At 48.9% G+C, this 23,072-nt stretch overlaps 1 protein-coding gene across 1 annotated transcript in view; it reads left to right on the top strand.

Moving 5' to 3' along the window:
* LOC142312234 (uncharacterized) overlaps window positions 1–23,072 on the top strand; it is a 68,375-nt gene that overhangs the window by 39,943 nt on the left and 5,360 nt on the right. The gene's annotated exons all lie outside the window — the stretch shown is intronic.

The following is a 23,072-nucleotide window of genomic DNA, read 5'->3' as shown; positions in this document are numbered from 1 at the left end:
TAAGGGGTTAAAAAAAAATCGGAAGTTTGTCCAAAAAAAGTGGCGCATGTTTTACGCCATATTCCGTGACCCATAGCGTTCTTATTTTTTGGGATCTATGGCTCAGTACCGGCTTATTTTTTGCGTCTCGAGCTGATTAATTGTACCATTTTTGCGCAGATGCTACGTTTTGATCGACTGTTATTGCATTTTGCGCAAAAGTTGTGGTGACAAAAAAAGTCACTTTGGCGTTTGGAATTTTTTTGTCGCTACGCCGTTTACTGATCAGATTAATTGACTTTATATTTTGATAGATCGGGCATTTCTGAACGCGGTGATACAAAATGTGTGTATATTTTTTATTTTTTAACCCTTTAATTTTCAATGGGGCGAAAGGAGGGTGATTTGAACTTTTAGGTTTTTTTTGTTTGTTTTTTTTTAAATTTTTTAAAACTTCTTTTATATTTTTTATTTTATTTTACTAGTCCCCCTATGGGGCTATAGCGGTCAACAATCCGATCGCTCTGCCCTATCTGATGATCACAGCTACACAGCTGTAAACAGCAGATACGCTCACTTTCTGATTCACTCGGCTCCGGGCCGAGTGAAACTGAAAGTAATTCATGGCTGGTACAGGAGTCATCACATGACCCTGTGCTACCACGACAACTACCGGAAGTCACGTGATCACGTCACGTGACTTCCGGTATCGGGCGGTAAGTAAAAGTTTACCGCGATCGCGATTATAATGGCGCTGTCACATATTGACAGCGCCATTTAAGGAGTTAAACGGCACGAGCAGCTAACTATTCTGCTCGTGCCTGGCAGGCACACATCTCAGCTGTGAAAATCAGCTGAGATGTGTGCCGATTGCGGCATGCTGCCGGCGGCAGACCGCGGGCAGTAACATTGGGACCTCTAGGACGTAATATTACTGCCCGCGGTCATTAAGGGGTTAATGTTCTTGGCAGATAACCACATCAGATCACACAGACACGGATCGGGACCAGACTCGTGTCTATAGTAAGCCACTCTTTTATAATTAGAACCCATGTCACGAAAATATTGCTTAACCTTCTTCAATGAAGATGATAAAGTTGAGACAAATAATTCCTCCCCTGATACCCGTGACGAGTGCTTTCCCTGAAACATACAGAACTAGGGATGCCCACCATAGATACCAAAAAATGGTGACATCCCAAGCATCGGCCTTAATGTTTTTAGAACCAGGGCGATTAATTTATAAAGAAATTAAACCTATTGAAAAATAATGACCATCAAGCTTGTCTCAGTGTAAGACCCTTTGCAGTCTTAAGGTAGTGAAGATTCTTTTTCCAAACACTTTTTATTGATTTTACAAAATTTTATACAAAACCATAGCAAAGTATGATTGCAAAAAAAAACAACAAAAAACGTACATTCATCTCCAGAATATTTCAAAGAAAAGGATAAAACCTCAACATGGTATTCCAAACCATTTTTCGATTTGCAATGATATACAATGAGTCAGTATTAGAAAATCCAAACGGAACACATGTAAAACAAACCCCTGAACCCCTTTGTCATCCTGTAATATTTCCAATATCAATGTTGAGCCTTGTTGTTGCCGTGACGTCTCTCCTTCGCCCTTCCCTCGAGTCCCCGCTAGTTGAACCTTAATTTTCCCAAACTACCCTGGATTTTATTTAGAAGGTACCACTCCGAATGCCTGAAAGGTGTCAAAAACTTATTTTTCTCTATCGTTTCATTGGGGGTCACAGGACCATGGGTTATGCTGCTGTCACTAGGAGGCTGACACTAAGTAAACATAAAAAGTTAGCTCCTCCCTAGCAGTATACACCCCGAGCCGGAGGCGGGCTCAGATCAGTTTTAGCTTAGTGTCGTAGGAGGCTGATGTGGGCCGTCTCAGCCCCCCTCAGCCATTTGTGTTTTTGCGCTTTTTTCTTTTATTTCGGCGCCGCTCATCGCTCTCATACCTGTCTTCTTTTCCTCTGCAGGTATTCGCTTCACTCATCCTCCGCAGCCCTGTGGGTACCACTCCCCAGGGTCGCAGGGGCTTGAGATTTCGGGCCCTCTCCCCCGTCCATCCCCGTGGTACCACTCCCGGGGTTGCGCGTGTGGGCAGGTTGTTGTGGGCACCCCTGATTCGCCCTGCGGTATCACCCCAAAGGGCGTACAGGGGAGTACAGCAGGGATGGGACCTCTGCAGCGCGTGTGTAATCGATGGGACCCTGTCACGCTGCCTTCACCTGCAGGGGGGCTGCTTCCCCCATCATGATGTCCACTTCCCTGGCTCAGCACGCTCTCCCCCGAAGTCCTCAGTCTTCCTGGTTGAGGGCACTGCGCACAGGCAAGGGCAGGGCGCCCTGCCTGCACCGCATCCATCGCTGGGCCGGCGCCGCCGAGAACAGGTAGGACCGCTCCTCTCCTTCACTTTCCCCCGGCCCTCTCCAAAATTTAGGCCCCGGTCTCGGCCTAGTCGCTCTGCGTCCTAGCCACGCCCCCGCTGCAGCGCTATTGGCCGCCGGTCGTCTGGCCCAGTCTCCTCCCACCGCTCAGCCTCCTGGCTTATGGTGGGGGCTGTGGATCCTCCGGTTTTTCGCGTCGGAATGCTGCTCCTCCCCCAGCCTCCTCCAGCGTCCCCTCGCCATTTTAGCCTGTCTCTGGTCCCCTGAGGCTGCAGCGCGCCGGCGTTCTCACTTCTGGCCAGCTCACCCCTGGACTCCCTCTTCTGGATTGGTGGGCAGCACGCAGGACCTGGGTAAGCTCTGCTCCTAAGGAGTAGCCCTCACTAGGTAGCGTTCTCTGAGTTTAGGGACGAGTTAACCCTCTCCTGTCTCCTTCCTAGCAGCCACCAGGGAGAGTACTTGTTTTCACCATGCCTAATGCTAAGTCCACCCGACCCAAGCAGGCCCCCTTTGCCTTATTTTTTGCATGCTCCTCCTGTAAGACCAAATTTTCCCAGGGCCAGGACGCCCCACTATGCTCCGTCTGTTCTACAGACGCGCAGCCTCCGCAGGACTCCGCGGCCGACGCTTCTGATACCGCAGACGCCACAGCGCCAGATGCTACAGGGCCCTGCGTCCCGCCCCCCCCCCCGACTGGCTAGCGTCCCTGTCCCAGTCCGTAGATTCCCTCTCTGAGGCTTCTCGGACCATCGCGCAAGCACTGCGCCTGCTGCCGTCGCTCGCCCAGATTCCCGCAGACCCGACGCAATCGCCTCCGGAGCAGGTGAGCCCCGTCGCAGGGACCTCCTCTGCTGCTCAGAAGCGGACCCGCCAGGTCTCGTCTTCAGCCTCTTCCCAGGTTTCACCTTCATCCCCAGGTCCAGACCATCATTCCTCCAGGGAGTCTTCTGACCGCTCCGATGATGATTCCGATGCAGCACCCCTGCTGGACTCAGAGCATGCGGCTGATATTCGGCGCATGGTGAATAGCCTGATAGAAGCAGTAAACCAGACCCTAAAGGTACAGGTGGACCCCGTCTCCTCCCAGAGCACCCAGGTCTCGTTTAAGCGGATGAAGCGGGCCCAGAGCGCATTCAGCGGACATCCAGAATTCGCTGAGTTACTGCGCAGCCACAGGCAACAGCCGGACAAGGTATTTACCAGCGGTAAGTCCATTGATTTGCATTATCCCTTTCCTGAGGGTCTTCGAAAGGATTGGGCAGGCTCCCCTGTGCTCCCCTGTGGTCGACCCCCCCAATCTCCCGCCTGTCTTCTCACACAGTCCTTCCACTCACTAACGGTACGTCTCTCAAGGACCCCACGGACCGTACTATTGACAGGTTGGCCCGTTCCGCCTTCGAGGCAGCGGGCACATCACTCTCACCGGCCTTTGCCTCGGTTTGGGTTGCGAAGGCTCTGATGTCCTGGGCGGACACGCTACGCTGCGGTCTCCGCGCCATTCCTGCCAATCCGGACCTGGTCCTCATCGCCTCGCAGATTTCCCTCGCGGGTGAGTACCTGCTCAATGCAGCCCTGGCGTCTGCAAATTGCGCGGCCCAGGCCGCCAGCAACAATGTGGCCATCCGTCGAGCCCTCTAGCTCCGGTCCTGGAACGCGGATGCGGCCTCTAAGAAGTCACTAACTTCCCTGCCCTTCCTAGGGGAACGTCTTTTCGGAGATAAGCTGGACCAGTTGATCTCCGATGCAACGGGAGGAAAGAGTACATCTCTCCCCCAATTGCGCCCCAAGCGCTTCCAGAATCGGCGCCCCACCGCTCATTTCCGGCCCTTTCGCAGCTTCAACTCCACTCCCCAGCCGCGAAAAAGCCGCTCTCCTCCGAGAGACAGGAGGACCCCGTCATTCAAGACCAATCCCGCCTGGCGTTCACGTCCCCGCCAGTCCACGAAATCCTCTTCCGGTTACCGCCGACGTTCCTCCAAGTGACTCGCGGTCGGCGCGCAACAGCGCCAGCCTCGTGGGAGGGCGTCTGTCTCGTTTCCAGCATGTGTGGATCCCCCTGACTGCCGATGCCTGGATCAGAGAGATCATCACATCAGGCTACAAAATAGAATTCGAGTCAAAGCCACCGAGATGTTTTTTCCTATCTCGCCCTCCCGAGTTTCCCGCGCGGGCTCACGCGTTCTTTCACTCCATAGACTCCCTCCTCCCAGCCGGAGTCGTGGTACCAGTCCCTCCCGCAGAACGTTTCAAGGGGTTCTATTCCAACCTTTTTGTGGTCCCCAAGAAGGACGGCTCTGTCCGCCCAGTCCTCGACCTAAAGCTTCTAAACAGGTCGGTGAGGCCTCGGCCGTTTCGAATGGAGTCACTCCGGTCCGTGATCGCGTCCATGGAGGTCGGCGAATTCCTGGCATCGCTGGATATTCAAGACGCCTATCTTCACGTCCCTATAGCCACCTCTCACCAACAGTTCCTCCGCTTTACGATAGCGGAAGATCACTTCCAGTTCACGGCTCTTCCTTTCGGCCTCGCATCCGCCCCCAGGGTCTTTACGAAGATCATGGCGGCTGCCATGTCCGTCCTACATTCCAGGGGTGTTATGGTCATCCCGTACTTGGACGATATGTTGATAAAAGGTTCTTCTTTCGAGGACTGTCGTCTTGGGGTTCAGGTCACGATCGACACCCTTTCACGGTTAGGGTGGCTGATCAATCGGAAGAAGTCCTCTCTGACCCCGGCCCGTCGGATCACCTTTTTCGGCATGTTATTCGATACCACCCAAGGGCGAGTTTTCCTCACACAGGAGAAGATGTCCTCCCTGCAACGAGGCCTCCGCGCTCTCCGGCATCAGCGCCAAGTTTCCATCAGGTTCGGCATGCGAGTCCTCGGTCGTATGGTGGCGGCGATGGAAGCGGTACCCTTTGCACAGTTCCACCTCCGGCCCCTCCAGCTGGCCTTGCTGAAGAAGTGGGACAGATCTCCCTTTTCTCTGGACCGCAGGTTTCATCTTTCGCCGGAGACCCGCCACTCCCTCCGTTGGTGGCTCAATCAACGCAACCTCGCGTCAGGAAGGTCATTCCTCCTGCTCCACTGGAAGATAGTGACCACCGACGCCAGTCTCCAGGGCTGGGGGGCAGTGTTTCGGCATCACACAGCGCAAGGCCGATGGACACCGCGGGAGAGTTGTCTCCCGATCAACATTCTGGAGATAAGAGCCATCCGGCTAGCCTTGCAGCAGTTTCGGCACCTAGTACAGGGTTGCCCGGTCAGGATCCAGTCAAACAATGCGACGGCGGTGGCGTACATCAACCACCAAGGCGGCACAAGAAGTGTCGGGGCGATGCAAGAAGTCAAGAAGATTTTGCACTGGGCCGAGTGTCATCACTCCCTGATCTCAGCGGTACACATCCCAGGCGTGGACAATTGGGCGGCGGACTTCCTCAGCAGGGAAGGCCTCGCCTCCGGAGAATGGTCCCTCAACCGGGAAGTCTTCAACCAGATCTGCGACAGATGGGGAGTTCCGGATGTGGACCTAATGGCCTCCCGGTTCAACTGTCAGCTTCCGCAATTTGTAGCGCGGTGCCGCGACCGCTTGGCTTTAGGAGTCGACGCCCTCACCCTGTCATGGAGCCAGTTCAATCTCCCGTACATCTTCCCTCCGCTCCCTCTGATCCCGAGGGTCCTCAAGAAGATCAAGGCAGAAGGAATACCAGTCATCCTAGTGGCTCCGGACTGGCCCAGGCGAGCATGGTTCGCGGAACTCACTCAGCTCCTCGCAGACGCTCCGTGGCGTCTTCCAGACCGTCCAGATCTCCTGCAGCAGGGACCTCTTTTCCATCAGAACTCACAGGTCCTAAATTTGACGGCCTGGCCATTGAATCCTGGGTTCTAGCTCAGGCTGGTTTTTCTTCAAGAGTGATACAGACAATGATTAGGGCCAGGAAGCCATCTTCATCAAGAATATACTACCGCACGTGGAAGGTCTTCTTCAGGTGGTGTGAAGAGCACAGTATTTCTTCTCCTCTCGCCTTCTCCCTTCCTTCCCTTTTGGCATTCTTGCAGTCAGACCTAGATGCGGGTCTCTCGCTCGCAACACTAAAGGGCCAGGTATCGGCGTTGTCAATCCTGTTTCAGAACCCACTGGCCTCTCGTCCACAGGTTAAGACCTTCATCCAGGGAGTGGCCCACCTGGCCCCGCCGTATCGTCGGCCTCTAGAACCGTGGGACCTTAATCTAGTCCTAGGGTCGCTTCAGGGTCCCCCATTCGAGCCCTTGCGGGATTCTTCCCTTTCTCACCTGTCTTGGAAGGTGGTGTTCCTCGTTGCCATCACTTCTATTCGCAGGACGTCAGAGCTGGCAGCTCTCTCTTGTCGTGCTCCCTTTTTGATTTTTCACCAGGACAAAGCGGTTCTCCGGCCAGATCCCGCCTTTCTCCCAAAGGTGGTCTCCCCGTTCCATCTTAACGAAGAAATCGTTCTTCCGTCCTTCTGTCCTGGCCCCTCTCACAGCTTGGAGAGGTCCTTGCACACCCTGGACCTGGTGCGCGCCCTTAGAATTTATGTCTCCAGAACCGCGCCGTTCCGTAAGTCGGATGGTCTGTTTGTCCTTCCTTCTGGTCCCAAGAGGGGTGAATCGGCATCCAAAGCCACAATTGCCGATGGATCCGTTCCGCCATATCAGAGGCCTATCGGATTCGGGACAAGTCTCCGCCGCGGGGGGTAAGGGCGCACTCTACCCGTGCAGTGGGAGCCTCTTGGGCGATTAGGCATCAGGCGTCGGCCGACCAGGTCTGCAAGGCCGCCACCTGGTATAGCCTGCATACCTTTACTAGGTTCTACCAGGTTCACACCCAAGCATCGGCAGATGCTAGTTTTGGGAGAAAGGTCTTGCAGGCAGCAGTTGCACACCTGTAATAGGGTGACAGCATTCAATTATAGTACAAGCCCGCCGAGGGAGGTTGTTGTTTTCTTTCTATCTGCGGGCTTCGGTATTCCCACCCAGGGACTGCTTTTGGACGTCCCATGGTCCTGTGTCCCCCAATGAAACGATAGAGAAAGTAGGATTTTTGTGTACTCACCGTAAAATCTCTTTCTCTGAGTCTTCATTGGGGGATACAGCACCCACCCTGCTTGGTTTTTTGGTTGTTTAATTGCATTTGCCTGCTATTTTCAGCGGTCGTATGTTCATAGACCTCTTGTTCGCACGGCTGCATTATTTTAGTTATAACTTGTTTTATGTATGGTGATTCTGGTACTCCTACTGCTTGTGCACCAAACTGATCTGAGCCCGCCTCCGGCTCGGGGTGTATACTGCTAGGGAGGAGCTAACTCTTTATGTTTACTTAGTGTCAGCCTCCTAGTGACAGCAGCATAACCCATGGTCCTGTGTCCCCCAATGAAGACTCAGAGAAAGAGATTTTACGGTGAGTACACAAAAATCCTACTATTTCTTCCCGTGTGAAATGAGACTCTATAAAGGTTTTCCATCTCGCAAAGAACTTGGTAGTCTTAATGTCTTTGTCCCTTTCTGCTTCTAGTTTCTCCAACCTCAGAAGATTATGTAGTTCGCCAATGACTTCCCTTGTGGATGGGGCCTCCTCCTTTATCCAGTGTCTTAGGATGCACCTTTTAGCTATCATGGCTATGTCATGTATGATTGCAAATGTCTTTTTATCTTGAGTGTTCAGTCCCCCTCTAACTCCACCCTAAAAGACGTGAAAAATCCACACCATTAATTCTGGTTTGCAGTAAATTTTCCATGTTGTCTGAACCAATGTTCTGACTTGATTCCAAAACCTCTTTATTGCCCTACATTCCCACAAACCATGTAGCATGTCTGTTTTTTCCTTGTGGCATTTAGGACACCGTGCATTTTTACCCGGTATGTTGAAACCCAACACCGCCCTGTGCAATATCCTAAATTGGGTGTCTCTCCAGCTCTCATTGGTGACCTGCTTCCGCATCTGCACCCATCCTTTCAGTATGTCACCCACTACTTCTTGTCCTTTCAGTTGCTTCTCCCACGCTAAAAGCGTACGACTGTCTTCCCGGGATATTCACACACTTCTGAATGTTCGGTATATTTGAGAGACATTCACACTTGTTACATCGCACTCCATTAGCTCGTCAATCATGCTCTTGTTCAGTTCCCTTCCAATCTCTCCAAGATCTCTCATTACTCCATGCTTCAATTGTTCATATTGGATAATGTGGAAACTGTTGCGGTCATATTTATCCAGCACTTCCCGTCCTGTCAGCCACCTTCTCTCTTCCACACTCATAACATCTTTCATTTTTCTAATGCCCTTCTCTTTCCATCTAAGGAACAGGTTATTCTCCCACCCCTGGGGGAAGTTTGGCGATGCCCAAGAATTTAGATATTTTGATACCTTCCATGAAAGTCCCAATTTCCGTCTTACCAACCTCCAGGCCAGCATGGTGTCTCGGAATATAATTGAATTTCTTATGTGACCTTCGACCTTGGACAGTGGGGAGTGAAGAATGGACGTCAGGTCCCATGGCTCCGCATACTTGTGTTCCATGCCATGATCTGAGTGTCTGCTCGTTCCTCTCAGCCAGTCAATCACATGTCTCATGATGCACACAATGTTGTACCCCCTGACGTCCAGGAAGTTTATTCCTTCCTCCTCCACTGACTTCATCAGCGTACGCAGCTTTATTCTAGGTTTCCTTCCCCTCCAAACAAAATCTGCATACGCTGAGTTGAGTCTGTTGAAATCCTTTAGTGTTATCAGTAACGGAATCGTTTGGAAGGGGTACAGCAACCTGGGAAAGCTCATCATTTTTATGAGATGGCATCTTGCCAATAGTGGAAGGTGTAATCCCTTCCAGCCTCTCAGTTGGTTTATAATTTTCCTAATCAGTGGACCATAGTTCAATTTGTAAATTGATTCCACCGTCCTCCCTATATACACTCCCAGGTATTTAACTGATGATTGCGCTATAGGGATCCCATTCACATGACCCTCACTTAAGTTTCTCCCAGTTAGCCCTTGACCTCCCTTCAAAAATAGAATTTCGCATTTCGTTTTGTTCAACTTAAAACCAGAGAAAGATCCAAATTTTTCAATCATGTCAAGTGTCCGGGACAGGTCCGTGCCTGGGTCCCCCATAAATAAAATCACGTCGTCGGCGAAAAGTGCTATCTTCATTTCTGATCCCCTTATGTTTATCCCTTTGAAACTATTGTGACCCTGCAGCACCCTTGATAACTGCTCAATTGCCAGGTTAAATAGTAGGGGGGATAACGGGCATCCCTGTCTCATCCCATTCATCAGAGGAAACACTTCCGACAGGAAGCCCGGGGTGTGTATCCTTGCTCCCGAGTTAGCATATAGGTTTTTGATGTAGAGTCTCATTTTACCTATAAGCCCCGTAGCTTCCATCACCTTGTCCAACCAGCCCCAATTAACATTATCGAACGCTTTCTCAGCGTCGATTGTGACTAAAGCAGGCCTTGCCCTTCCCTCAGTACGCCCCAGTCAAACCGCATCAACCACTAAAATCGTCTTCCTGATGTTGGTCACCACATTTCTCCCTTTAATAAACCCTACCTGATGTTCTGAAATTGGCCATGGTCCTACCAGAGTTAATCTGTCAGCCATGATTTTGGACATTATTTTTAAGTCCTGGTTGATGAGCGAGATGGGCCTGTAGCTCGAGGGGTCATCCAGATCTTTAGTTCCCTTAGGTATCAATTTAATGTATGCTATGTTGGCGTTTTTAGGGATTTCTGTTCCTCCCAGGATTGCATTAAAAACTAAGGTTAGATCCGGTGAAATCAGGTCCTTAAGTGCTTTATAAAATTCGCTATTGAAACCATCAGGTCCTGGTGCCCTATTAGTGTTGAGTTCCCCTATTGTTCTTGAAACCTCTTCCTCTGTAATGTCCGCGTTTAGGGCTTCTATTTATTCTTCCGTTAAGCTAGGCAATTGGGCTCGTCGTAGCCACTCTGACACGTCAGTCATGTCGCTGTGTCCTGACCCATATAACTTCCTATAATAGTCTCTCAGCACCCTATTAATTTCCTTGGGATCCGAAGTCGCCCCCCCCCCACCCCTTGTTTTCAATTTAGAGATTACCGTCATTTTTCTGTTACCCCTTGCTAAATTTGCCGACATCCTCCCCGCCTTATTGCCAAATTTGTGAAGATCAGCTTGCTTGTGAGACCAAAAAAGCTGTTCTTTTTTTCTTTGCCCACTCGTCAAAATCTCTCTTAGCCACCAACCACCTATCTTTTGCCGTACTAGACCTGTCTGTCAAATATTTAGTATATGCTATCCACACTGTCTCGCTGTGGGAGTTGTAGCTCTCATTCGTCTTCCGTTTAATCATGGCCGCATATCCCACCAAACGCCCTCTCAAGACCGCTTTTGCCGTTTCCCAGAATAGTACTGGGGTCACCCTGTGTTCTTTGTTATCTTCTGAAAACTCTTCCCACCACTCTTTAATTATCTTGTGAAAATTGTCCTGTCTGAGGAGAAATGACGGGAATCTCCAAATAATGTCTGATCCCCTCTTGAATTTCTCTCTGAGGTCCACTCTCACCGGACTGTGATCAGAGATCACCATATTCTCAATAATACAGTTTTGTGCTCCATTCACAAGTTCCATAGACATCCAAATCTGATCTATACGTGACCAACTGCCGTGTGGGTGAGAGAAGGGCGTATATTCAATGTCGTGCGGGTGAGTTAATCTCCATACGTCTTTCAGACCTACATCTTCTAATGAAACGTCTTTGTGAGCTAAACCTTTGTCCCCGGATCCCAACTCTCCCTCTCCCCTCCTTCTATCCTCCACTGAGTCTGGCACTGTATTGAAGTCTCCAGCCACTATGATGTTGGGTTCCTTGTCAGATAAAATTAGGGCTTTTAGGGTGTCATGAAACTTGCTTTGGTGCGTGTTTGGACCATAAACATTATATATGCTGAGTGTTCCCGCTGGACTAGTAATTGTTAAATGCTGCCATCTTCCTTGGTCGTCTTCTTCATGAGCCACCACTTCATGACTGAGCTGTTTGTTTATCAGGATCAGTGTGCCCGCCTTCCTGCCTTGTGCCGCTGCCCCATACACTGAACCTACCCAGTATTTCCTCATAGGGAAAAAATCCTCCCTCCCCAAGTGGGTTTCTTGTAATAGAGCAATATCCGTTTTTAGCTTTTTCAAGTGTCTTAATATCATTGCTTGTTTATTAGGTGATCTGAGGCCCTTAACGTTCCACGTTGTTAAATGCACCATGCTTGTCTAGGTAATCTGCTCTTGTCAATGCTACACCTCAGGACCCCTACTTCAGGAAAGACACGGCTACCCACATTGCTTTCGCAACTGACTCCACCAGGATGACATTTCTTTTCCCCATCTTGTAAATAAAACCTTAGATAACGCATGAAAAATAAAAAATCTCAACTATAATACATGTTTTCCCTTTCAAGGGACTTTCGGCTTTCCTCACCATGTGAGTGACTTCCCCTTTTCCTGGCCAGAATATGAGGCTCCCTAGTCACCCCCCTGATAAACAAGTTCTGTGCTCTATCCCCCTGGTAAAACACAACGACCTTAAATATTATGCAAGGATTAAAGCATTATGTTTATATTATAAAACCTTAACGAAAGTTTGTCAGCTGGGATAGTCCTGGATTTGTGGGGCCTTTCTGTCAAACAGATCGGGTCCATCGTGCTTGGATCTAAAAAGCAATCCAGAGGGAAAGAGAGGAAGAGTAGAGAGGAAAAAAAAGAAAAACAGAAAAAGAAAAGAAAAAAAAAATCCCTTTTTTCTTTCCTATTTTTCACTCTTTATCACCGAGAGTGGGAAGATCAATCAGTTGTCTCCCTATCCTCTTCACAATGGCTCGCCCCTCTCTACGTGGCATCTTTCCTTGACCAAGAGGAACAAATAATATCCAGTAGAAGTCGATTCAAGGATCATCAGATGTCTCGATGCCTCCCAGAGTGCTGTTCCCTGGGACCCGACCAAGGACTAGGCTGCTGAACTGGACTTCTGCTCCTAGCTCCGCTGATCTCAGTCCGTGCTTGTCTGTTTGATTGTCCCCCCTCTCCTCCTGGGCCTGTAGGAGAACCTTTTCTGTAATATCCTCCTCCATTGGAACTTTTCTCCTGTTCCTCTGGCCGGTTTTTGTCGTGTTGTGACATGAGGACGTTTTCCGCTTCCTTGTGATCTTTGTAATACGAGAAAGAGCCATTGGAGTTCCTGACCTTTAGTATAGCCGGGTAGAGTAATTGGCATCTTACTCTTTTGTTGTACAGGAATGTGCATATTTTGCTGAATTCCTTCCTCCGTTTAGATACATCAGCAGAGTAATCCCCAAAGATCAACAGTCTATTGCCTTGGTATTGTAAGGGCCGTTTTCGGTCTCTGAAAGCCTTCAGGATTTCCTCTTTGTGCTTGTAGTCAAGGTACTTGACTATCACTTGTCTGGCTCTTGGCGGGGGTTTATTACTTGAATTTTGACCTTCACCTTTGTTCCCCTCCTGCGGCCTTAATGGTCCCACTCTGTGGGCTCTTTCCAATCTAAAGTCCGCTTTTATGCCCAGCGCCCGTGGTAGCTCCACCTCACAGATATTGTCTAGCTGGCTCATCGATACCGATTCTGGCAGCCCCACAATGCGAAGATTGTTTCGCCTCGACCTCTTTTCTAGATCTTCTGCCTTATCTTTCAGGTATTCATTGGATTTTACTAAAGTTGCTATTTGTTCTTGCATGCTCAGAATTACCTCCTCAGAGTTATTCTATGTTCTGTTTCTGCCAATCTATTGGAGTGGTCATTCAGTTGTTTTTGCATGGCGGCTAATGAAGATTGGATAGCTGTCTCAATGGCCACTTTAATTTCTTTAGACAGGTGAGATGTCACTTCTATTGCCAGTCTTTTATAATCCACATTAAGCTCTTGTGGTTGCTTGTTTTGGCCAGCAGATGGCGATGTTGTCTTGTTTTTTTTTATCTGTAGTGAGTTTCTGCCTCCCTTGCAGGAATGTGATGTCAGTGGGTCTTGTTTTCTGTTTCCTTTGCCAGGGGTGTGTAGTGTTATACTTTTTCTTTGGTGAGGTTGTCTCACTCTCCTCTCCCTGCTCCGCTGCCTTGCTGAATCCTCCCGCCTTCCTATTTCTCCGTGCTCCCCCTCCTCCATGCATCCATCTTCTTCCTCTCTTGTTTCTCCCTCCATGACCCCTTCATCCTCCCACTGTGATCCACCCTCTTCTGACCACTGCATCCACCTGTCTCAAGCTCCGTTTTTCTCTGTCTGCTCAGCCGCGTCCTCCGTTGCTCTCCTGCTCCCACAAAGATCCATCACGTCTTTCTCCTGCACTTCAGGCTCCGCCCCCAGCAGACTCTCCGGCTCCATGTTCAGTTCCTCTGCTCTTCTCATATCTTCAGAGTCGCCGCTCCTCCCGGGTCCCTCGCCGCCACTGGCACTCCTCAAAAGGTATCTGCCCATTGCTTTCTTCCTCCTCTTCCCCGCTGGATCACTCACGCTCCGGTCTCTGAAGCAGGGGGGCTTTTTTCTGTCTGAATCTTCAGGGGGTGGCAGGAGCTTCCCCTTTACACCGCCACCTCAGCCAGGACCGGGTCCGGAAGTCCGGTAGTGAAGATTCTTATGGTCGGGAATTACTGTAACAGGACCCTTCAAAAATCGTCATCATTTCTAAAATGCTATGGCAGAAAAATTCTGTAATAATTTGTAAAACCTAAAAAATGTTACAAAGCCTTAAAAGACCAAACCGCAGGTTTTTCATATATAAACTAAAGCCAGTGCTATACTGGCACTACCATGCTGATTCTAAACATACCTTTAGTTCTGAGATCGGATGTATACTTTGTGAAATATAGGCAAGTAAGTTTGTGAAATGCACTGTTATTTGATGATAGGTGCAACAGAATATCTAATAGGTGGGTTGGGTTTTGTTATTTATTCCTGCCCCTGTCTGCCTGCCTGTCCTTCCTCCCCCTGTCTCTGTTATAGGGGGGAGGAAAGACAGGGGGGAGGAAGAACAGGCAGGCAGACAGGGGCGGAAATAACTATCAAAACCCAACCCACCTATGAGATATTCCGTTGCACCTCTCATCAAATAACAGTGTACAGTGGAACCTTGGTTTCAGAGTAACTTGGTTTGAGAGCGTTTTGCAAGACAAGCAAAGCCTTTTAAAAATTTGTAACTTGGTTTAAGAGCACTGCTTTGCAATAAGAGCAAATTCACACCATGCACACTTCCGGTTCTGTTCTTTCACCACGCTCTGACCTGCTCTGGAGGTAATTTTCTGTCCATATGTACTGTATACAGTATACCATTGCACAGTACAGTATATACTATATATATAGCATTTCTATCAATTTGCATTTTTGGATACAGTATTGTACTCTCTTTCGGCTAACCAGTACAGCACATTGCTTATACTGTACCTCCCGCACACCAACAATTCTATTGGAAGCTAATGTGCAGTTTAATTTGTTTTATGTTTTTTACTGTACAGTATTTTGTATTAGTGTACTGTAATAATTTTATATGAATACAGTACATTATTTTGTATTACTGAAATAAGTTTGTATAAATACTGTAAATATTGTTGGGTTGTGGAACGAATTGTCTGCATTTCAATTATTTCCTATGGGAAAATTCGCTTTGATATAAGAGTAACTTGGTTTAAGAGCGCACTCCCAGAACCAATTATTTTCGTAATCCAAGGTTCCACTGTATTTCACAAACTTTATTTGCCTATATTTCTGAAATTATACATCCGATCTCACGATTGTATGTTTAGCATCAGCATGATATCTCCAGTATAGCACTGGCTTTAGTTTATATATGAAAATCCTGGTGGTTAGTCCTCTTTAAGGATTCCAGGACGGTCCTATTTTAAAGTAGCCTGTAATTTAGTGGGATCCATCCGAAAATGTGTCACCAAAATGATATACCTCAAAAACAGATCATTAACAAAGTTTTGGAATACAGCAGGGGTTTTGGTAAGCCCAAATAGCATCAACAGGTTTTCAAAGTGCCCCTCAATCACCAGCAATCTGATTAAATAGGTCAGGAGTGAGTGAAGGAAGAGAATAAGGATCCCCAACCGTTATTTGGATGAGCTCCCAGAAGTTCAGGCCCACCCATAACCCACCATCCTTATTTTTGACAAAGAAGAATCCAGCTGCAACGGGCAATGAATATGGCCTAATGTGTCTCTTCACTAAATTCTCCATTATGTACTCTTTGAGAGCTGATCTTTCTAGACTTGACAAATTATAGAGTTCACACTTGGGTAATTTTGCCCCCGGGATCAACCTTATGGTGCAGTCATAAGTCCTGACTTTCTTTCTCTGAGACCACATCCCAAAAATCAGAGCGAGGACCAGGAATTCTAGCGGTGACCGCCGAAATACGGTACCAAAACAGTGGTATTTACAATTTGTACTCCATTTAATTATCTCCTGAGTTTGCCAATCTACAGTGGGGTTATTCAAGGCTAAGGAGGGAAACCCGAATACCATTTGTGCAGGAAGGCCCTTGAAGACATAACATGAAATGAGCTCAAAGTGCAGTACTTATATACGGAGTTTCAGCCCCTGTACACTCTGAAAAAAGTAAGAGGTGAAGAATCAATGGCAAATATCTGAACCAGATTTGATAACGCCTTCAAATTCAACCCTGTGGAACTAGCAAAGTGTTCATCGATCATGTTTGCCCCAGAACCACTGTCTTGAAAAATAGTAATCAGATTTTTTTGGCCCCCAAACTTATCCCTGGTGGGTATTAAACATTGAGACACCATTGTGTAGGAAATACATAGACTCAGGTTGGGATCCCCCAAACAATCTGGGTCTTGGAGTTTGCTGACTGCAATCTTTCCCTGGGCGCCAAGGAACAGGCACTGATGGTGTTCCATTTTGCTACACAAAAAACAGACTCCATCCCTTTTTTTTAGAGAACTTGAGGTTCTTCCTCCGCGGGATGTCCCTCAGAGCTGCATAGACTGTGAGGCCTTTGGAGTTAATACAGGTACAAAAACCCCTCCACAGATGACTTATATTCATGGGTCCTCTGCCAAAAACGTCAATCAATACGTATAACAAGGACTTAGCATGCTCTAAAGAAGGAGGGGTCTCATTCATAACCAACACCTCCTTTATCCTCTCTGACAACCCATGGAAAAAACTGGCTTTTCAGCGTAGAGTCAGTCCACTGTGTGTCCTTGGACAATTATTCTCTGCAGGCCGATTCCCCAGTTGTAGTGAACAGATCTTAAACTTGGCTAAATATGTTCTATCTGGAACATCATAGATTAGCCTTAGTCACAAGACAAATCCGTCCACAGTCAACAATACAGTAGAATCAGAGAGCAAAGGAAAGAAACACGCTTTTGGGTCACCACTTAAGAGAGACAATAATTCCAACCCGATGATCGTCACCAACAAAGGAGTGGGGACATAAATGGAAATAAAACTTACATGCCTGTCTGAAAGTAGCAAACCAGCTGTGCTCCCCCGAAAATCTTTCCAGTAGAGTCAGTTTAAGCTCTGATTATCGATAAACTAAGATCTGTTGTGGCAGTGTGGCAGACTGAGCTTGCTGCTGCACCGCTCCTTTTTATGTAGCCAACTGAAGAGACAAGGTCTGCAATTGCAGAAATCGGGTGCATGCTGAAATGTAGTGAAAGTGAGGCCAACTATCATGTCACAATGTGACTGCAGGATAGTGAGGGACAGGGGGCTCCTATGCTAACCTTCACGCTTGGGGACCCTAGGTTATCCCAAACCTCAGGCTTACTCTCCATGCCTGGCTATTTTCCTGACCAGATATAATCTGTTGCCCCCCCACCTTCCAACATAACCCCCCTTTTTAGGGAAGGAAGGGGTAGGAGTGTGATGACAGACAGAGGAAAAGAAACTCGCAGGTGCAAGCTCACAGAAACGTACAGTTTGGTACGTAGCAGCTCCACTCAAGGACTCGGCTGACACTGTGATACCTGCCCAAGCATGGAACTGAACAAATAAAGGATTTGACTTGAAAAGAATACAAGGAGTGTCGGTCTTTTCCTTCGTTTCAATTAATGACCTAGGGAGGCCCCTCTGTTTTTTGCGCACAGTACTGCAAGATGCAGTAGTTGTGGCAGAAGGGGACTTTAAGGCTGCCTTCACACATCAGGTTTTTGCAATCAGGCACAATCCGGTTTGTACCTAATGCAACGGATCCGGTAAAAAAAAACGGATCAGTTTTTTTTTTGTTTTTTTTTTTTAAAGCTGAGAGAGAGGGAGAGACCCCATCATCACCGCAAATGCAGGCACTCCCGCACGCATCATCACCGCACATGCAGGCACTCCCGCACGTATCATAACCCCACACACCCCGGCACTCCCGCACGAACCATCACCGCACACCCCGGCACTCCCGCACGCATCATCACCGCACACCCCGGCACTCCCGCACGCATCATCACCGCACATGCAGGTACTTCCGACGTATCCTCACCGCACATGCAGGCACTCCCGCACGCATCATCACCGCACATGCAGGCACTTCCGCACGCATCCTCACCGCACATGCAAGCACTCCCGCACGCATCATCACCGCACATGCAGGCGCTCCCGCACGCATCATCACCGCACATGCAGGCACTCCCGCACCCATCATCACCGCACATGCAGGCACTCCCGCACGCATCATCATTGCACATGCAGGCACTCCCGCACGCATCATCATTGCACATGCAGGCACTCCCGCACGCATCATCACTGCACATGCAGGCACTTCCGCACGCATCATCACCGCACATCCCGGCACTCCCACATGCATCATCACCGCACACACCTCGGCACTCCCGCACGCATCATCACCGCACACACCTCGGCACTCCCGCACGCATCATCACCGCACACACCTCGACACTCCCGTACGCATCATCACCGCACACACCTCGGCACTCCCGCACGCATCATCACCGCACACACCTCGACACTCCCGTACGCATCATCACCGCACACACCTCGGCACTCCCGCACGCATCATCACCGCACACACCTCGGCACTCCCGCACGCATCATCACCGCACACACCTCGGCACTCCCGCACGCATCATCACCGCACACACCTCGGCACTCCCGCACGCATCATCACCGCACACACCTCGGCAATCCCGCACGCATCATCACCGCACACACCTCGGCACTCCCGCACGCATCATCACCGCACATGCAGGCACTCCCGCACACATCATCACCCCACACACCCCGGCACTCCCGCACGCATCATTACCGCTCACACCCCGGCACTACCTCAGTGACGTCCCCGCTGACAGCGTGACTCTCTTCAGTTGCTGCGTGGAGCTAATGGTGAGCGGCAGTGTTTTACTGCCGCTCCTGTCAGCTTCATGTAGCAGAGCTGAAAGCGTTGCGGGACCTCTGTGGATTACGCCGGACCTGGAGGGGTATTTAGAGATTTTAATAAAATGGTGAAAGAGGGTGTTTTTTTGTCTTTTATTCCAAATAAAGTATTTTTTCGGGTGCATGTGTTTATTTACTTTCATTTACAGTGAATCATGGGGGGTGTCTCATAGACGCCTTCCATGATTAACCACTTATTACCCCGATTTCCACCGCACCAGGGCAATTTGGGATGAGCCGGGTAGAGTCCTGGGACTGTCGCATCTAATGGATGCGGCAATTCCGGGCGGCTGCTGGCTGATATTGTTAGGCTGGGGGGCTCCCCATAACGTGGGGCTCCCCATCCTGAGAATACCAGCCTCCAGCCGTGTGGCTTTATCTTGGCTGGTATCAAAATTGGGGGGGACCGCACGTCGTTTTTTTAAAATTATTTATTTATTTTACATCAAGATATAGACCCGTCCACTGGCGGCTGTGATTTGGTTGCAGTGAGACAGCTGTCACTCAGCGTGGGGGCGCCGGCCAATCATAGGCGCCGGTGGGCGGGGAAAGCAGGGAATACGAGATTGAATAATGGGCGGCCGGCATTTTCAAATCAGGAGAAGCCATCAACAGCGTGACAGCAGAGCCGCGCCGGTGAGAGTGAGTGAGTCGGTGAGTGTGTGAGAGAGACAGAGAGGCTGGGGTCACATGGGGCACTACTGCGATGCTCGCACGACACTCGGCTCGTGCTGGCAGCACAGTAGGAGCCGAGTGTCATGCTAGTGTCCCTGCGTCTGCGGTCCGACTGTGCGAGCGGACCTCAGCTGCAGGGGGCGGGAAGACTCTCAGGAGGGGAGGGCCGGCACGGAGGAGGGAGGGATTTCTCTCCCTCTCTCCTCCGTAGCCGGCTATTGCGATTCTCGCTCTGCATGCACGGTACACCGGTGTACCGCGAGTGCAGTGCGATTTTTCTCTCGCCCCATTCACTTGAATGGGTGCGAGAGAAAAAAGTCTCGCATTACAATCACAGCATGCTGCAATTGTTTTCTCGGACCGATTAGGACTGAGAAAATAATTGCTCACGAGCGCTGACACACATGCTAGAATTGGTCCGAGTGGAATGCGATGTTTTATCGCACTCCACTCGCACCGATTTTCTTAGGCTAGAGAGAGAGAGAGATTTTCTGACAAGCAATGAATTTATATCACTTCTGGGCATGCTCAGAAGTAAAAACCGAATCCGGTACATGCTTCCAGCGTTTGATGCATGCCACCGGATTCGGCGTGCATAGACTTTTATTATGCACCATGCCGCACAGCGCCACACCTGGCGCTATGCGGTTTTTTGCTGCTGGCAAAACACGTTCCTTCTGCGTCCTGTGCGGCTGCCGGAGTGACGATTTTTGCCGCAACCAGCAAAAATTGGATCAAATGCGAGTACATGCGGCACAATCCGGCGCTAATAAAAGTCTATGAGGAAAACCCGCACCCGGCGGAAAAAAACGGATGCATTTTTTCTGCAAAGCGCCGGATTGTGCCGCACAGCAAAAACCTGATGTGTGAAAGCAGCCTAAGGGAGGGATGCTGATATAAATACCGTATTTTTCGGACCATAAGACGCACTTTTTTTCCCCCAAATGTTGGGGGAAAGTTGGGGGTGCGTCTTATGGTCTGACTGTGGCTGCGGAGAATGAGGTGCTGCGGTGGAGCGGGTCATCAGGGGCACGAGCAGGCTGTAGTAGCCTGCTGTGACCACGTGGGCCCGCTCATTACATATGCAGGCCCATCCTCCCGCCCATCTCTCAGCGCAGAATCCGGCGCTGACAGGTGGGCGGGAGGACGAGCGGGGATGCGCGTATAGCAAAGAGCCGGTCCACATGATCACCCCTGGCAATTACAGCTTGGAGTGATCATGTGCGGCTGTATTCACTGCTCCCCGCGCGTCATCATCAGCGCGGGGTGCAGTGAATCAGTGCACTCACCCGTCCCCGTGTGTGGAGCTGTTCCCCTGCAGCACGCGATGTCTTCCTGTCTGTGCCGGTCAGCTGATCTGTGCTGGTCAGCTGATCGGCACAGACAGGAAGACATCGTGTGCTGCAGGGGAACGGCTCCACACACACAGGTCAGTGCTGCAGAGAGGAAGATGATCGGCTGCGGGGAGTGAGGAAAAGGTGAGTATAAACGTTTGTTTTTTTTTTTTTCTCTGTGCTATAGGATACAGGCCATATACCAGGATGGTATATGAGCACGATGGGGGCATATAGCAGGATGGGAGTATATGAGCAGGATGGATGGGGGGTATATGAACAGGATGGGGGTATATGAACAGGATGGGGGTATGTGAACAGGATGGGGGTATATGAACAGGATGGAGGTATATGAACAGGATGGGGGGTATATGAACAGGATGGGGGTATATGAACAGGATGGGAGTATATGAGCAGGATGGATGGGGGGTATATGAACAGGATGGGGTATATGAACAGGATGGGAGTATATGAGCAGGATGGATGGGGGGTATATGAACAGGATGGGGGTATATGAACAGGATGGGAGTATATGAGCAGGATGGATGTGGGGGTATATGAACAGGATGGGAGTATATGAACAGGATGGGGGTATATGAACAGGATGGGGGTATATGAACAGGATGGATGGAGGGTATTTCAATAGGATGGGGGTATATGAGCAGGATCATATACAAGGCAGGAGGATCATTACCAGGATGGGGTACCTTAGTAGAGAATTTGGGGACATTACCCCCCATAACAGTGTCAGCAGCAGATCCTCGCCCCATAACAGTGTGTCATGACCACATTTTTTTGCTTAAAATTTTATTTTCCTATTTTCCTCCTCTAAAACCAGGGTGCGTCTTATAGTCCGAAAAATACGGTATGTAGAAAGAAAAAGATAAAAATAAAGTTAAAAGGAGAATATAAAATTTGGTAAAATAAACAAAAAACGTTCTAAACGGATACCAGTAAAAAAAAAAAAGTACTGAGCGCCCACAACTGATACTAACCCGACTATATTCAGTGAAAAATGTAGTAGACGACAATTTCTATAGTGTATTTTTACTGTCCCTAATCTAGCCTATCAACAAATCCTAAATTATTATTTTTATTTGATTCATATTTTACTATTTTTGGAAACCAATAACAATATAGAGCATAGGAAAGCTGGGTGCTGATAGAGGGATTTCAGCTCATCGGAAACTTGGTTGCTGAGGGTAAGAGCCAAGTGTCAGCATCGTTATCCCGTTCTAATTCAAATATTTGGGCGGCAGAACGAAGAAACAGTTGAACACCACACTCTACTGGTTTACGCTATGAGGTTCTGTATTAGATTGAACTGTTATTGTCTTAAAGGGAAGGTCTTGTGTTTTTTATTTTTGTATTAATAATAGTGATTATGAAATCAAGTATTTTTAATACAAAATTAAACTCACTGTTAATTTAGTTTTTATTTAATTCTAGTTTTACTGAAGCACTGGGGGCTGCCATCAAGGATTTGGTGTTTGTAACGACAGTTACTCACCTCCCTTTATGGCAGCCCCCTTGGCATAGAACTCTGACCCTATACTGTAACGTTAGAGAAGGTGTCTGCTGTGAAATGGACGTGCCCGCGGGCTGTCCAGATTACAGCATAGGGAGGAGATCGGCGCCATCTTAGTGCAGCTCACAGCGTATGCTGTATGCTGCACTCAGTGAGTACCGGCGCCCCTCCCCCCGCCACCGCCGCTGCTACTGTCTCCAATGACACACCCCCACTCTCTCCCCTCCTGCTGTTACCCTTCACCCCCCCCCTCCGCTCTCCTTTCCACAGCTGCCCTCATGCTGGGTGCTCGATCACACACACAGTATATACACATAGTATATACACACACTGGCTCTGCCGCCCTCATACTGCTTGGTTAAACACACAGAATATACACTTAGTATATACAGTTAGGTCCAGAAATATTTGGACAGTGACACAATTTTCGCGAGTTGGTCTCTGCATGCCACCACATTGGATTTGAAATGAAACCTCTACAACAGAATTCAAGTGCAGATTGTAACGTTTAATTTGAAGGTTTGAACAAAAATATCTGATAGAAATTGTAGGAATTGTACACATTTCTTTACAAACACTCAACATTTTAGGAGGTCAAAAGTAATTGGACAAATAAACCAAACCCAAACAAAATATTTTTATTTTCAATATTTTGTTGCGAATCCTTTGGAGGCAATCACTGCCTTAAGTCTGGAACCCATGGACATCACCAAACGCTGGGTTTCCTCCTTCTTAATGCT

Source organism: Anomaloglossus baeobatrachus, chromosome 5 (assembly GCF_048569485.1).
Source record: "Anomaloglossus baeobatrachus isolate aAnoBae1 chromosome 5, aAnoBae1.hap1, whole genome shotgun sequence".
Taxonomy (NCBI): Eukaryota; Metazoa; Chordata; class Amphibia; order Anura; family Aromobatidae; genus Anomaloglossus; species Anomaloglossus baeobatrachus.
Note: the sequence above shows the minus strand (reverse complement) of the source record. Positions and strands in the feature narration are given on the sequence as shown.